The sequence below is a fragment of the Herpailurus yagouaroundi genome, unplaced genomic scaffold (genome assembly GCF_014898765.1).
Source record: "Herpailurus yagouaroundi ecotype Mexico unplaced genomic scaffold, PumYag 198, whole genome shotgun sequence".
NCBI classification, from domain to species: domain Eukaryota; kingdom Metazoa; phylum Chordata; class Mammalia; order Carnivora; family Felidae; genus Herpailurus; species Herpailurus yagouaroundi.
In genome coordinates this window covers 25617021-25635103 of record NW_024412429.1, presented here as the reverse complement: position 1 = coordinate 25635103, position 18083 = coordinate 25617021, and positions in this window count along the sequence as shown.

Here is an 18083-nt window from a genome sequence, read left to right as displayed (position 1 = left end):
AATTAATAATAATAATAAAAAATAAATAAACAAAACTAGTGATTGGGTTATTTAATGGGTGGAAAATAAACTCCAATTGGATACTATGATAGATCAATATTTTTCAAAGTTTGATCCATTGATGAACTTCATTCAGAACTACTTGGAGGTGTTTGTTAAAAATGATTGCTGTGGCCTTATACCAGATGTAAAAAATCAGAATAAATAAATTTAAAACAGCTACCAAGAACATTGTTATATGAATGAAGTCATAAGAATCACTGTATTTGAAGACAAACCAGATTATGGATGTTCTGTATTTAAGTCAGTTCTCTCTAGTAGGCATTTATCATTGATTTGATAATATTCTTCTTAATGAAATGCCACAGAAGGCTAGTTGTACCGCATTTAGTTGCCTCCTAAAGTTCTCATCCATTCAGTGCTCAATTCCTCTCATTAATCCCGTTTCATTACAATATTCTCAATGACATGTGTTTGCAGATTGTGATTAAACTATCTCTCAAATATTCCATTGAATTCTTTTTTTTCTATTTTTAACTGTTTTTACTGCATTCTAACTGTCAAGACTTGTGTCATAAAACCAAGAGTTCTTGTATATATTTTTATTTTTTCTAAGTGATGGCAACAGAGTATTAAACCAAGCAAAGTGCCCTATGAGATCTCACTTGGTTGCATGTCCATAAAACTGTCTCTGCTAAGGGAATAGTCACATGAATTCTACCAGTAAATAGGTAAAATATTGTTTGACAAAATTAAAAAAGAGGAAAAAAAGAAAATGAAGACTTCTTGTTTAAGAATGAGCAATTATATGCTTATTATTTATGGCTGTTTAAAATTTTTAAATTTTACGGGGTGCCTAGGTGGCTCAGTCAGTTAAGTGTCCAAATTCAGCTCAGGTCCTCATCGCATGGTTTGTGAGTTCGAGCCCTAGGTTGGGCTCTGTGCTGACAGCTAAGCCTGGAGTCTGCTTCAGATTCTGTGTCTCCCGATCACTCTGCCCCTTTCCTGCTCATGCTCTGTCTCTCTCTCTCTCAATAATAAGTAAACACTAGAGGAGAGGGAAGATGGCGGCGTAGGAGGACGCTGGGCTCACCGCGCTTCCTGCTGATCACTTAGATTCCACCTACACCTGCCTAAATAACCCAGAAAACCGCCAGAGGATTAGCAGAACGGAGTCGCCGGAGCCAAGCGCAGACCAGAGGCCCGCGGAAGAGGGTAGGAAGGGCGGTGAGGCGGTGCGCGCTCCACGGACTGGCGGGAGGGAGCCGGGGCGGAGGGGCGGCTCGCCGACCAAGCAGAGCCCCCGAGTCTGGCTTGCAAAAAGCGGAGGGGCCTGACGGACTGTGTTCCCACAGCAAGCGCGACTTAGAGTTAACAGCTCTGCTCAGAAAGCGGGAAGGCTGGAGGACAAAGGGAAGGAGAGCTGCTGAGCCCCCTGACGACAGACCTCAGTTTGGTGGGGAACAAAGGCTCTCGCCAGCGCCATCTCCCCCGCCCATCCCCCAGCCAAATTCCCAAAGAGAACCAGTTCCTGCCAGGGAACTTGCTCGCTCAGCGCAAACACCGAACTCTGCGCTTCTGCGGAGCCAAACCTCCGGCAGCGGATCTGACTCCCTCCTGCTGCCACAGGGCCCCTCGTGAAGTGGATCACCTAAGGAGAAGCAAGCTAAGCCTGCCCCTCCTGCCCCTGTGCACCTTGCCTACCCACCCCAGCTAAGACGCCAGATCCCCAGCATCACAAGCCTGGCAGTGTGCAAGTAGCCCAGACAGGCCACCCCACCCCACAGTGAATCCCGGCCCTAGGAGAGGGGAAGAGAAGGCACACACCACTCTGACTGTGGACACAGCGGTGGGCTGGGGGCAGACATCAGGTCTGACTGCGGTCCGCCCACCAACTCCAGTTATACACCACAGCACTGGGGAAGTGCCCTGCAGGTCCTCACCACACCAGGGATTATCCAAAATGACCAAGGGGAAGAATTCCCCTCAGAAGAATCTCCAGGAAATAACAACAGCTAATGAGCTGATCAAAAAGGATTTAAATAATATAACAGAAAGTGAATTTAGAATAATAGTCATAAAATTAATCGCTGGGCTTGAAAACAGTATAGCAGACAGCAGAGAATCTCTTGCTACAGAGATCAAGGGACTAAGGAACAGTCACGAGGAGCTGAAAAACGCTTTAAACGAAATGCATAACAAAATGGAAACCACCACGGCTCGGATTGAAGAGGCAGAGGAGAGAATAGGTGAACTAGAAGATAAAGTTATGGAAAAAGAGGAAGCTGAGAAAAAGAGAGATAAAAAAATCCAGGAGTATGAGGGGAAAATTAGAGAACTAAGTGATACTCTAAAAAGAAATAATATACGCATAATTGGTATCCCAGAGGAGGAAGAGAGAGGGAAAGGTGCTGAAGGGGTACTTGAAGAAATCATAGCTGAGAACTTCACTCAAGTGGGGAAGGAAAAAGGCATTGAAATCCAAGAGGCACAGAGAACTCCCTTCAGACGTAACTTGAATCGATCTTCTGCACGACATATCATAGTGAAACTGGCAAAATACAAGTATAAAGAGAAAATTCTGAAAGCAGCAAGGGGTAAACGTGCCCTCACATATAAAGGGAGACCTATAAGACTCATGACTGATCTCTCTTTTGAAACTTGGCAGGCCAGAAAGAATTGGCACGAGATTTTCAGTGTGCTAGACAGAAAATATATGCAGCCGAGAATCCTTTATCCAGCAAGTCTGTCATTTAGAATAGAAGGAGAGATAAAGGTCTTCCCAAACAAACAAAAACTGAAGGAATTTGTCACCACTAAACCAGCCCTACAAGAGATCCTAAGGGGGACCCTGTGAGACAAAGTACCAGAGACATCACTACAAGCATAAAAATACAGACATCACAATGACTCTAAACCCATATCTTTCTATAATAACACTGAATGTAAATGGATTAAATGCGCCAAGCAAAAGACATAGGGTATCAGAATGGATAAAAAAACAAGACCCATCTATTTGCTGTCTACAAGAGACTCATTTTAGACCTGAGGACACCTTTAGATTGAGAGTGAGGGGATGGAGAACTATTTATCATGCTACTGGAAGCCAAAAGAAAGCTGGAGTAGCCATACTTATATCAGACAAACTAGACTTTCAATTAAAGGCTGTAACAAGAGATGAAGAAGGACATTATATAATAGTGACAGGGTCTATCCATCAGGAAGAGCTAACAATTATAAATGTCTATGCGCCGAATACCGGAGCCCCCAAATATATAAAACAATTACTCATAAACATAAGCAACCTTATTGAGAAGAATGTGGTAATTGCAGGGGACTTTAACACCCCACTTACAGATATGGATAGATCATTTAGACACACGGTCAATAAAGAAACAAGGGCCCTGAATGAGACATTGGATCAGATGGACTTCACAGATCTATTTAGAACTCTGCATCCCAAAGCAACAGAATATACTTTCTTCTCGAGTGCACATGGAACATTCTCCAAGATAGATCATATACTGGGTCACAAAACAGCCCTTCATAAGTTTACAAGAATTGAAATCATACCATGCATACTTTCAGACCACAATGCTATGAAGCTTGAAATCAACCACAGAAAAAAGTCTGGAATACCTCCAAAAGCATGGAGGTTAAAGAACACCCTACTAACGAATGACTGGGACAACCAGGCAATTAGACAAGAAATTAAAAAATATATGGAAACATGGGGCGCCTGGGTGGTGCAGTCGGTTAGGCGTCCGACTTCAGCCAGGTCACGATCTCACGGTCCGTGAGTTCGCGGTCCGTGAGTTCGAGCCCCACGTCGGGCTCTGGGCTGATGGCTCAGAGCCTGGAGCCTGTTTCCGATTCTGTGTCTCCCTCTCTCTCTCTGCCCCTCCCCTGTTCATGCTCTGTCTCTCTCTGTCCCAAAAATAAATAAACGTTGAAAAAAAAATTTAAAAAATATATGGAAACAAACGAAAATGAAAATACAACAATCCAAATGCTTTGGGACGCAGCGAAGGCAGTCCTGAGAGGAAAATACATTGCAATCCAGGCCTATCTCAAGAAACAAGAAAAATCCCAAATACAAAATCTAACAGCACACCTAAAGGAAATAGAAGCAGAACAGCAAAGGCAGCCTAAACCCAGCAGAAGAAGAGAAATAATAAAGATCAGAGCAGAAATAAACAATATAGAATCTAAAAAAACTGTAGAGCAGATCAACGAAACCAAGAGTTGGTTTTTTGAAAAAATAAACAAAATTGACAAACCTCTAGCCAGGCTTCTCAAAAAGAAACGGGAGATGACCCAAATAGATAAAATCATGAATGAAAATGGAATTATTACAACCAATCCCTCAGAGATACAAACAATTATCAGGGAATACTATGAAAAATTATATGCCAACAAATTGGACAACCTGGAAGAAATGGACAAATTCCTGAACACCCACACTCTTCCAAAACTCAATCAGGAGGAAATAGAAAGCTTGAACAGACCCATCACCAGCGAAGAAATTGAATCGGTTATCAAAAATCTCCCAACAAATAAGAGTCCAGGACCAGATGGCTTCCCAGGGGAGTTCTACCAGACGTTTAAAGCAGAGATAATACCTATCCTTCTCAAGCTATTCCAAGAAATAGAAAGGGAAGGAAAACTTCCAGACTCATTCTATGAAGCCAGTATTACTTTGATTCCTAAACCAGACAGAGACCCAGTAAAAAAAGAGAACTACAGGCCAATATCCCTGATGAATATGGATGCAAAAATTCTCAATAAGATACTAGCAAATCGAATTCAACGGCATATAAAAAGAATTATTCACCAGGATCAAGTGGGATTCATTCCTGGGATGCAGGGCTGGTTCAACATTCACAAATCAATCAACGTGATACATCACATTAACAAAAAAAAAAGAGAAAAACCATATGATCCTGTCAATCGATGCAGAAAAGGCCTTTGACAAAATCCAGCACCCTTTCTTAATAAAAACCCTTGAGAAAGTCGGGATAGAAGGAACATACTTAAAGATCATAAAAGCCATTTATGAAAAGCCCACAGCTAACGTCATCCTCAACGGGGAAAAACTGAGAGCTTTTTCCCTGAGATCAGGAACACGACAGGGATGCCCACTCTCACCGCTGTTGTTTAACATAGTGCTGGAAGTTCTAGCATCAGCAATCAGACAACAAAAGGAAATCAAAGGCATCCAAATTGGCAAAGATGAAGTCAAGCTTTCGCTTTTTGCAGATGACATGATATTATACATGGAAAATCCGATAGACTCCACCAAAAGTCTGCTACAACTGATACATGAATTCAGCAAAGTTGCAGGATACAAAATCAATGTACAGAAATCAGTTGCATTCTTATACACTAAGAATGAAGCAACAGAAAGACAAATAAAGAAACTGATCCCATTCACAATTGCACCAAGGAGCATAAAATACCTAGGAATAAATCTAACCAAAGATGTAAAGGATCTGTATGCTGAAAACTATAGAAAGCTTATGAAGGTAATTGAAGAAGATTTAAAGAAATGGAAAGACATTCTCTGCTCATGGATTGGAAGAATAAATATTGTCAAAATGTCAATACTACCCAAAGCTATCTACACATTCAATGCAATCCCAATCAAAATTGCACCAGCATTCTTCTCGAAACTAGAACAAGCAATCCTAAAATTCATATGGAACCACAAAAGGCCCCGAATAGCCAAAGTAGTTTTGAAGAAGAAGACCAAAGCAGGAGGCATCACAATCCCAGACTTTAGCCTCTACTACAAAGCTGTCATCATCAAGACAGCATGGTATTGGCACAAAAACAGACACATAGACCAATGGAATAGAATAGAAACCCCAGAACTAGACCCACAAACGTATGGCCAACTCATCTTTGACAAAGCAGGAAAGAACATCCAATGGAAAAAAGACAGTCTCTTTAACAAATGGTGCTGGGAGAACTGGACAGCAACATGCAGAAGGTTGAAACTAGACCACTTTCTCACACCATTCACAAAAATAAACTCAAAATGGATAAAGGACCTGAATGTGAGACAGGAAACCATCAAAACCTTAGAGGAGAAAGCAGGAAAAGACCTCTCTGACCTCAGCCGTAGCCATCTCTTACTCGACACATCCCCAAAGGCAAGGGAATTAAAAGCAAAAGTGAATTACTGGGACCTTATGAGGATAAAAAGCTTCTGCACAGCAAAGGAAACAACCAACAAAAATAAAAGGCAACCAACGGAATGGGAAAAGATATTTGCAAATGACATATCGGACAAAGGGCTAGTCTCCAAAATCTATAAAGAGCTCACCAAACTCCACACCCGAAAAGCGAATAACCCAGTGAAGAAATGGGCAGAACACATGAATAGACACTTCTCTAAAGAAGACATCCGGATGGCCAACAGGCACATGAAAAGATGTTCAGCGTTGCTCCTTCTCAGGGAAATACAAATCAAAACCACACTCAGGTATCACCTCACGCCAGTCAGAGTGGCCAAAATGAACAAATCAGGAGACTATAGATGCTGGAGAGGATGTGGAGAAACGGGAACCCTCTTGTACTGTTGGTGGGAATGCAAATTGGTGCAGCCGCTCTGGAAAGCAGTGTGGAGGTTCCTCAGAAAATTAAAAGTAGACCTACCCTATGACCCAGCAATAGCACGGCTAGGAATTTATCCAAGGGACACAGGAGTACTGATGCATAGGGGCCCTTGTACCCCAGTGTTCATAGCAGCACTCTCAACAATAGCCAAATTATGGAAAGAGCCTAAATGTCCATCAACTGATGAATGGATAAAGAAATTGTGGTTTATATACACAATGGAATACTACGTGGCAATGAGAAAAAATGAAATATGGCCTTTTGTAGCAACGTGGATGGAACTGGAGAGTGTGATGCTAAGTGAAATAAGCCATACAGAGAAAGACAGATACCATATGGTTTCACTCTTATGTGGATCCTGAGAAACTTAACAGGAACCCAGGGGGGAGGGGAAGGAAAAAAAAAAAAAGAGGTTAGAGTGGGAGAGAGCCAAAGCATAAGAGACTGTTGAGAACTGAGAACAAACTAAGGGTTGATGGGGGGTGGGAGGGAGGAGAGGGTGGGTGATGGGTATTGAGGAGGGCACCTTTTGGGATGAGCACTGGGTGTTGTATGGAAACCAATTTGACAATAAATTTCATATATAAATAAAAAAAAAAGCAACCTAAAAAAATAATAATAAACACTAAATTTTTTTTAAAAAATTTAAACAGAAGTAAATCTGAAGTTATATAATGCTATCCTGAGGTTTTATTAATTTTAAAGGACTGCTTCTTAAATAAAGTCACTTATGACAATTAATTTCTTCAATTGAATGCTTATTTTTAAGTGAACTCCCCATCTTTTCAACATCGTTTGACTCCTCTCCAAGCCAGGCTAACCTAATAAATCTAAGCTTATAGAATACTGCTCCTATATAATAAATATTTAATTTGGCAGAAAATAGAAACAATAGAAGATGTCCAGGTAGATCTTCAGCATCCAGTTAGGATACAGCTAACTATCTCAGACGTTTTAGTGAAAATAGAATAAATATTTGTAAAACTACAATACTAATACAGTAGAGCCAAAAGAGGTATGTAGCACATAGTTTCCTGCTTTTCACTTCTTTTGCCACTCAAAACATATTTTTTTTTAATTCCAATGTTTCTAAATACATACTCTCTCATATGTTGCACAGGGAGACATTTAAATAACTATGTGGTATGGGTGAAACAGAATAACCTTTAAGATCTCTGCCAGCTGGCACTGAAATGAACCTTCAAAATATTGTTTTCCCTTTTCCGAAGGACTCCCTGAGGATTACACTGAAAACAATTCTGTCTTGCTGTCTAACACAGTTCATGCATCAACCCCAACCTACAATGACACAGAATTCCTGAAGTCTATTAGCCTGAATGATACACAATGTATGCTCACAGACAAGTTTAGCATTCGTGTTCTATATATACGTGTATGTTGAGATGTAGTCCTTATTGACATTTACCAATGTAAGCTATAATGGAGAAAAAGCTTAATATACCTAATGGACATGACTAAATACATGAATGCCAGTAAGACAATTACAACTCAGTAGTTCAAACAGTTGTGTCAAAACAAACTGCGCCATACTGTGTCTCGTTTTAGAAAGAAAGTGGACACAGTATTGTGATATTTAAAGTATTCTACTCAAAAAATTTGTTCTCTTTTGCCTTATATTCTCAACTTGGTATGTCCCTTTTCATTATGTCTTGATTGCCATATTTTAGCTTGATATTATCTCATAAATTATCCCTCAGTTCTCAGGTAAGTAACATTAAAAGATTTGTTTGTGTTGCTGATAAAACAACTTTAAGTCTATGTGCTTATTTCAGCATATTTAGTTTCCATTTAAAAATCTTTTATGTGTTAAAACAAATGCAAAAATGCACTTTCCAGCATATTGAAAATATTGCTATCTTCAAACAAAACTGTCAACATTGGTTTTGTTTTTTTTTTTTTTAATGGAGCCAATTAGGGGTGCCTGGGTGGCTCAGTCGGTTAAGCCACAGACTTCGGGCTGAAATCGTGATCTCATGGTCCCTGAGTTTGAGCTCCGTGTCAGGCTTTATGCTGACAGCTCAAAGCCTGGAGCCTGCTTCAGATTCTGTCTCCCTCTCTTTTTGCCCCTCCCCCACTCAAGCACGCTCTCTCTCACAAAAATAAGTAAACATTAAAAAAATTTAAATAGAAATACCAAAGTATTTTATTAGTTACTGGTTTTTACACATACATGAATGAACTCTTCTTTACCATATAGAAGATTTGCATTACCTTTTCTTCCTATTTTTCCATTCAAAACTTACCACCTAATTATATGCAAATATAACACAGCATATCATTTAAAATATATAATTGATTACCCAAGCATGCAGGAGTTTAAGTATAATCCTTAAAGATATTAATTTTTTATGACTGTAAGCCTCTAAGGGTTATAATTTTTGCTCTTGATTGATTATCATTATAATTAGAATTAGTACACAATTGATCAAAGCATCTTTAGTATATTTTAAATTTTGATAACAGTAGATGGGACTGTGTTTGGTTATAATCCATCCATGCATACATTGATGACGTTTACTTATTGTTTAAATAAGGAATGGATCAAAATTATTTATAATACTATTTTTAAATGTTATGGGCATAAGCACTGAGGAGTCTACATATGCAAACACATACATATGTAAATTGTTATAGCAGTGTCACAGCTATAACCTCCTTTTGATTATCTTAGAAAACTCATATAGTGAAGAATCAGCAAAAATTATTTTTAATGATCTATCAGCTGGCAACCTGAATAGGTCTTAGAATTTTCAAGTTGAGACATCACCTGATTGCAAAAGGATCCTCATTGTTCAATGTCAATTTAAATGTCACATCTTACTGGAAACTTTCTCTGACTTCAGACTTAGTAATTTTTTCTATTCTTCTACACCATTGCTTTGCTCTATCTCTATCAGCACACATACGTTGTCTAATAAAGAGTCTGTACTCCTGTTTAATTATTGAACTTCTTAAATATAAGAACAATATATGGTTCCTATATGATCTTATTTATATATTTTATTTACATGTTTGTAATGAAAAAATAATACATGAATACAAGCCTGTTTTATTATACACAATTATTACAACTGCGTATATGACATATAAAGAATTTCGATTCCATGATAATACCCTTAAAGTTGTTTTCTTGCTTTCTAAAATAAGGTTGTTTACTCAGCAATAAAATCTACCATATATATTCTTCATTATCTGTTGTTGAATTGAGATGTATAACTCTGAATTTTGGAGGTGACTTATTACAAATCGTTTCTGATTTTAACCGAAAAGCAACATAACACAAATTTGTGGGATAGCAGCGTTTTATTAATTTAATACGTTGGAAGTCAGACAGATTTTCTTTCATTGATTATCTGTGTAACCTTAGGCAAATTACTTAATCTCCCTGTGTTTCAGTTTCTTCATCTGTAACATGGCAATACTAACAGTACCCACCAGAACAGTTTGTTTTAAACATTAAGGGAGATTATAAAAAATTGAGTCATCAGCTTGTGTCTGCCTAGCATAGTTTAAGTCTCTAGTAAATACCTTCATCAGCTCAGGCAGCCATAGCAAAATACCACAGACTGGATGTCTTAAACACAAGACACTTATTTCTCACAGTCTGGAAGTTGGGAAGTCCAAAATCAATGTGCTAGATGAGAGCCCTCTTCCTGGCTTGCATATGGTGGCCTTCTCTACCTATCCTCACATGACAGACAGCGAGCGAGCTCTGGTTTCTTTCCCTTCATAGAATGTCAATAATCCTCTCACGGGGCCCATCTTCATAACTTAATTTAGAAATAATTTCCTCACAAAGGCCCCACCTCTAAATGGCAGCACATTGAGGAGTGGAGCTGCAGCATATGAATTTGGGGAGGACACATACATTCAGTCCACAACAGTAAATAACGTGTATCCTACTTCCCTTATTTTTATTTTTCTCACCACCATCACCAGCATAAATAGCACAGTAGTACTTCATCATTTTAAATGATGTGCATGGCCAATATTTTAAAAGCACAAACAAGTATAGCACAATGTATTTGTGACTAGAGATCATGTATGCAAAAAGAAATGTAATACAATTCCACATGTGGTGCCTATAGTGAATACCAAATAGTGGTATAAATCATAAGAGCATCTGCAGTTAAAGGCAAGTTCTGGACTGAAAACATGAGTGAGCAGATGATATGGGGCTTGAGATAAATGTTAAAATATGGCCTTGCATTTAATATCCAGGGATGTTCTTCATGCAATCACATCTTTTGAAATCTTTTTTTATTAAATGTTTGTTTACTTGTTTTGAGAGAGAGAGAGAGAGCCTGCATGAGTTGGGAGGGACAAAGAGAGAGGGAGAGAAAGAGAATCCCAAGTGTAGAGCCTTATGCAGAGCTTGAACTCACAACTCATGAGATCATGACCTGAGTTCAGAAATGATAAGTCGGATGCTTAATTGACTGAGCCACCCAGGAGCCCCCATATCTTTTGAAATCTTAATGTAAGTTTGCATAAATGTTGTAAGAACAATATCTTCTCTGCAGAGCTGATGGTTTCTGGGGAAAGTACAATGAGAAAACTTCTTTTTCTTTTTCTTTTTTTTCATTTCTTTCCTTTTTTTAGTAAATGTGATTTATGAATGCAAAATCACGGGGCTGGGCCCAGGACACATAAATAGGCGCATGCACCTGTAAGTGTGAGTTTGTGTGTAGCTAACAGAGTCTTATGTCATGAGTAACAAAGGCTCAGTTCTATTCACTCTCTTTATTTGAGATTCATCACTTATTTACTTCAGAAAAAGCTAAAAAAAAATTTGAATGATGTGTAAGTTCCATGAAATCTCCATTGGAACAATAATTTGTTTTGTTCCCTAACATAACTTCAGATCCTAGAAGAATAGCCAGCATATATGTAGCAGTTAGTAAATATCTGTTGAATTAATGATTATGTGAGATTTTGCCTGCTTGTGTAGCTTGTCAAGCCTTTAAACTCTTCAATGTATGAGATAAAGAGCTGTTTCCAGAACTTCATGAGAAAATGTCTCTAAATAATCCATTCTTTCATTGATTTACTCATTCTCATCCATTTATTATTAAGCACTTACAATGACAATGTCACAACTTTTGTGAATAATTACCATATTTTTTCAGTTATTCACTAAAAATAACCTATTTTTGTTATATGAATAAATGGTCTATAACTCAAACTAAATCGTGTTAGATGAATTGCAACAGGTAAAGGAAGAGTATTCAATTTTCAAATCTCAATCCTTCTCCATTATTCTTAACAAGGATTCATCACAGTATGAATTAAATTGGTTACCAACATTATTATCACAACACTTACATCAAATTTTCAGATGAACCTCTTTGTTCATATGAGGCATAAAAACACCCTAAGAAATCTATTTCCATGTTTTAAGAAAGTCCTAGGTCCATTCTGAAAGGTACAAATTCAAGAACAGTGAAATCTCCCTTTGCTTACAGCCTTGGTAAATTCTTTACAGAATCATATACATAGTTTGGACATAAATTGATACCTTAGTTGTACATTGTTTTAAGATCATGAGTAAGAATCAAGAGATTCATTTCTTAGAGGGATAAGTATTGCCTGTTGCTTAAATGTTCATAACAATGAATAACTTAAATCCATTAAAGTACACAATAGATGGCACCTGGACTTTAACAACGTAGAGAATAACTTCCAAAACCCTCAATTTCCAGAAGTAATCACTATTTTGTTACCTATTAATGTATATTGGTTTTGCATGCTTAAAATTCATATGAATGGAATCATACAATTTGTATTACTTCATGTTTACCTCCTTTCGTTCAAAACTATGTCTCTTAGATGAATCCATGTTGTAAATAGAATTACTTTTTTATTTTTATTTATTTTTTTTTTAAATTTTACTTAAACCCAGGTTAGTTAACATGTAGGGTAATAATAGTTTCAGAAGTAGAATTTAGTGATTCATCACTAAATGAGCACCCAGTGCTCATCCCAGCAAGTGCCCTCCTTCGTACCCATTGCCCATTTAGCCCATCCCCCTTCTAACCTCCCCTCCAGCAACCTTCAGTTTGTTCTCTGTATTTAAGAGTCTCTTATGTTTTGCCTCCCTGTCTATTTTTATCTTATTTTTCCTTCCTTCCCCTATGTTCATCTGTTTTGTTTCTTAAATTCCACATATGAGTGAAATCATATGGTATTTGTCTTTCTCTGACTGACTTATTTCGCTTAGCATAATGCATTCTAGTTCCATCCACATTGTTGCAAATGGCAAGATTTCATTGTTTTTGATAGCTGAGTTACTTTTTTATTTTGTATTGTTGTATAATGCAGGATTCTTCTGCTATCTGGAAGTAAAATGAATCTGAAGATCTGTAAGCTGAAATGGCATAAAGCAAAGAGAAATTACCATTAATTTATATGGGAAAAATTTAAGCAGTTGCTGACTCTGTAGGAAATTGGGTCATTTTACTTTTTGCTTTACGTATCTCCATGTTGTTTGAAATTTTACTCTTAGCTGGCTTTTATAAATAGTACAACTGATCCTTGAAAAATGTGGAAGTGCACTGACCACTCCTCCCCCCACACTGCCAAAAAAACATGTATAATTTTTGACTCTCCCAAAATATAATACTAATAGTCTACTGTTGACCAGAAGCCTTACTAATAATGTAAACAGTTGATTAACACATATTTTGTGTGTCATATATATTATATACTGTATTCTTAAAATTAAGTAGGCTAGAGAAAAGAAAATGCTGCTAAAATCACAAAGAGGCACCGCCTGGATGACTCAGTATCCAAACTGAGCATCCAACTCGATTTTGCTCAGGCCATGATCTTAAGGTCATGGGATGGAGTCCTGCATCAGTCTCCATGCTGAGCGTAGAGTCTGCTTAAGATTCATTCTTTCTCTCTCTTTCTCTCTCTCTCTCTCTCTCTCTCTCCTATCTCCCTCTGCCCTTCTCCCCCACTTACACACTCTCTAAAATAAAATTAAAAATGTTTAAAAAGAAAATATAAATTATTTAAAAAAGAAAATATAAAAAAGAAAAATGTAAAAATATAAAATATAAAAAATATATACAAATATATATAAAAATATATATACATATAAATATATATATATATTTATATGTATAAATATATATAAAGAGAATGACTAACATTTACAGTATTTTGTACTTAAAAAAATCTTCATGTAAATGGACTTGTACTTTTCAAACCTGCATCGTTCAAGGGTTCACTGTCATCACAATACAGCATATTCTTAAAGCATGTCTCTACAAATATGAAACTAATAGCTTTCTATATAAAAGGAATATGAATGTACTGAAATGGTTTCTCATGAGGGTAACTGAAAACCTTGAGGGAAATGATATGTTTTGCCTTTGTTTCCCATGGCCTAGCTCAGTACCTGAACAACAGTAAATACTATAAAAATAATTGTTGATCTCAATCTGGAGGCAATAGGTCTTACATATTTTGGACAGTCTATTTGCCTAGGTAGAGCACCAGAGTGTCTGTGAATTTATATCTAACTTTAAATATTCTATTCCTACAATATCTTTAAATACAGAAGAATTAAAATAAAAGTATGGTTTCCTAACAACTCTTAGGGAACGTTTGAAGCTAAAGTTTGTTGAAATATCAGTTACAGTATATTTTTCCAACTACTGCACATTCTATCACTTATGTTACTGACTCAACAGCTGATTGACTACAGTCGAGCTTACGTCCTGAAATTACCTAAGTGACTTTAGCTTCAAAAAGAAGCAGGTGAATGCGTGTTTTCTAGACAGTAGTTTCTGTAATATTTTAGCATTTTCCTTCCATGTATATCATTAACCTTAAAAATAAAACCAGCAGTTCTTTTACCAGCAAGAAAAGAAAAGCAGATGAAAGTGAAATTTGTGGGGCAGTGTGGACAGAGTTCTGACAAATCAGTGAAGCTATAGGAACAAGATGATGGGTGTAAACCGTATCTGGAGTAAATGCAGGTCATTGAGAAATTGGTCCATGTTGACAGGCTCTTGAAGTTATTTTTCCACTGTCATGGTAAAATCTATGAGTGATGTTAGCAGAAGGGTACCTTAGGGATTCCTATCAAGACATAAGGCATAGAAAGTGTTCATTACTCCACTGGCGTATTTTGAGTAATGACATCTTAACCCACTTTCCAGATGTGCTATTTCCTTATGGGAACACCTCCTAGTTGTTTACCAAAAGTTCATGCTTCGATATCAATAGGAAATAAGGGAAAACATTCATACTTATTTCAATGATTTCTACATGATCAAAGAAAGCCTCAGTGATTCTTAAAAATATCGATGCACTTTTTGTGTGTGACTTAGCATGGTTCTCAGCCTCTAATATAATGCTTCCTCAATACTGATTTTGTTACATTTTCCTAAGATTTATGTTACTATACACACAAGAGACAAAAACATTAATGTAGTTTATACAAAATTTTTTTTCCTTGTTCCTGGAAATCTTGTTGAGGGAATTATATAGTCTCCTGTACAGATAATTTTCCATATATTGAAAAGAATTAACTTTTTTTTTTTCATTTGCTTTAATGTAGCCGGGTTGTTAATTTGTAGCACATTGGTGGGAAAAGCCACAGCAGGAAGCTTTTGGCTCTTGCTAAGATATGTAAATTACAGTAATAATCTTTGCATTAAAAGTGATAAAATAAACTTAATGGGTCCAACCCTACAGTTGTTATTCTGAACCAAAAAAAAGAAAAAAAAAAGAACTTTATAAATATAACTGGAAATGTTCAACTAAATTGTGTAGGGCTCTTTTCCATAGATTATCATCTTCAGTTATTCTTAGATACCTCCTATGAAAGCACAATGGAAAGATTCAAAATAAACTGGCCTGCCCCTGACCTGAGGTTTTGTGTCATCATTAACGGGAGCTATAATTGAATAAGTATCATAAGCATATGAATACATAATAAGCTACAAGTTTCCTCTTTACAAAAAAAAAAAAAAAAAAAGGCTTAAGTGGGCCTTCTGAACCATGAGGGTGAGTGGATGTCTGAATATTTCCCGTTTTTACATCTTGCCACCCTAACTACAATTGTCAAGGTTTCTTTGAAATAAGGTTCTCAGTCTGACTCCATAAGATGCTTGTGAAAATAAAATCCTGTTTTGGGGGAAAGGGAAACAGGAACACTGTAAATCATTTTTGTCTGTTACAATAACTTCAAATGATTTTCTTCTCAACCGTGAGCAGAGGCCTGAAAAAGGATGGATACATATTGTTCGTGCACGGAAAAGAGAAGAAAGGGCAGGACCAGGCATGTGAACTCTTCCCCGGATGTGGGCTCTGATGGGTGGGCCAAAAGTACCCAGGGCAGAAAGAGAATGATTGGAGTTATGAAATGCCATTCCCCTTCTGCATGACTTCGTCTTGAGCTCATCCTGCTCATGACTCTCTGGTGTCAACAACAACACAAGCAACAACACTACTAGCAGTAATCGAGTTTTTAGAGTATTTGCCATGTATTTTTGAAGCTGCTTGAAAATCTTCTCGTGCATTATTTCAACTTCTAGAAACAGGCGGGGGTAGAAGAGAAACATTACAGAATTGGTAGGACGAGGCTACAGTTTTCCAAAGAAAGCATTATTTTTCCCTAACTAAAGTTTACTAGCCCAATGACCACATTCTGTAGGCCAACAGCATTAAGAATTTTACGTGCACTATTTTTACATGCCCTATTAAAATTTTACATGCTCAAAAAGTAGCATGTGTAACAGCTTTTCCAGTCTCAGTTAAAGTTTGTCTGATAATATCCCCCATTGAGAATGGTTCTTCGCAGATTATCGTGCTTGAAGAAACAAGGAAATAGAAAAATAGAAAGCCTAGGGTGGATTTTTTCCCCTTGATGTTTAGAAAGGTGTTTTTTGGAAGCCTTGGCCTAGTGCTCTAAAGGTAAATGGTTTCTCCCTCTAATGAGAATTCCAGCATAGGCCAGGCTGATTCAATCCACATTACTGTGCTGGTTGTTTATGACTGGTATCTGTTCTGAATGGGTACGCGTGTACTCCGATTGGCTGCCACTTATTGTACCGGTTATTATACACAGTATTTTGAATAACACTTTGGAGAATAACTGACAGAAAACTTGGAAGTAATTGTCACCTCATCCAAAACTCCAATTATGTAGGGACTTGTATCACAGTTGCAGGAAAGCTGTTACATGTATCTTGTATGAGTAGCAGCTGCCCTTTTCACTATTACTCTCTAGAGAAATAATAGCTCAAGGATGCTCAAACTCTTAAGAGTATAAATCGAAATATTTATCAACCTTTCCACACTTGTTTATAATAGTCCTGTTTCGACACACTGAGATAAATGTGAATAGTCTTTCAATTACTTCGTTGTTTTCACTTCTTACAAAGTGATGATTACTCTCCTTTCTAATAGGTGAGAATCTCAGCCTCCAAAAACTTGTTTACATCAGTCCCGAAAAACAGTCTAAAGGGATGGTCCACCCATCCTTCCCATTCAAATATTTATTAAGCATCTATTAATATGTACATTTCTATGATAGACACTATGAATGGTTCAAAAAAGACAAGAAAGAAAAATAAGTTCTTGCTAGGCAGCACTCATATGCAGGGATGCGTGTGCTGTCTCTTGATTTAATTCTACATTTCCATAAGGGCAGGTTGCGGGAAAAGCATTTGAATTTTTAAAGGAAATGTTTAGACAAATCATTAGGAAATACCTCCTGACAATGAGAATAATGAGAAAATGGAAATATATAGAGAGAGAATAAATGTTTATTGAATGTAATTTAATAAGGAGACAAACTGTCTGCCTTGAAACAAAAATAACTCTAACATAACTGGGGACATACCAGATAAATTCAGCTCACTGTTCTGTGCTGTAGGATTCTTAAAGGAAGAGCCTTTTAGAATGGGGGTGGAGGGAGGCATGAGAAAAGAGGCTAGACAGGATGGCGATGCCAGGACGAACATAACCTTGTACGGATGCTATAAAGATTGACTTTTATACTGAATGTGAGAAAGACTGACAGGTTTTGAATATGGAGGTGACTTAGCTAGATTTTGTTTTTAGATCACAGGCATAGCTGTATGGATCTGAAGGTAGCGACATTGAAGGTGGGCATACTAATTAAGGCATCATGTCTATAGTTCATTCATAGCAAGTTTAATGCAAATCAGTTTTAGTTAGGAATGTTTTATCAAGGTATCTCACATTTTCTGGGACTAATAAACTTGGGTGTGCAAATAGGGTGAGATTATCTTTTTTTTAATTTTTTTTTTTTTGAGAGAGAGAGAATGCACTCATGTGAGTGGGGGAGGGGAAGAGAGAAACGGAGACAGAATCCAAAGCAGCCTCCAGGCTCTGAGCTGTCAGCACAGATCCCGACGTGAGGCTCGAACTCATGAACCATGAGATCATGACCTGGGCCG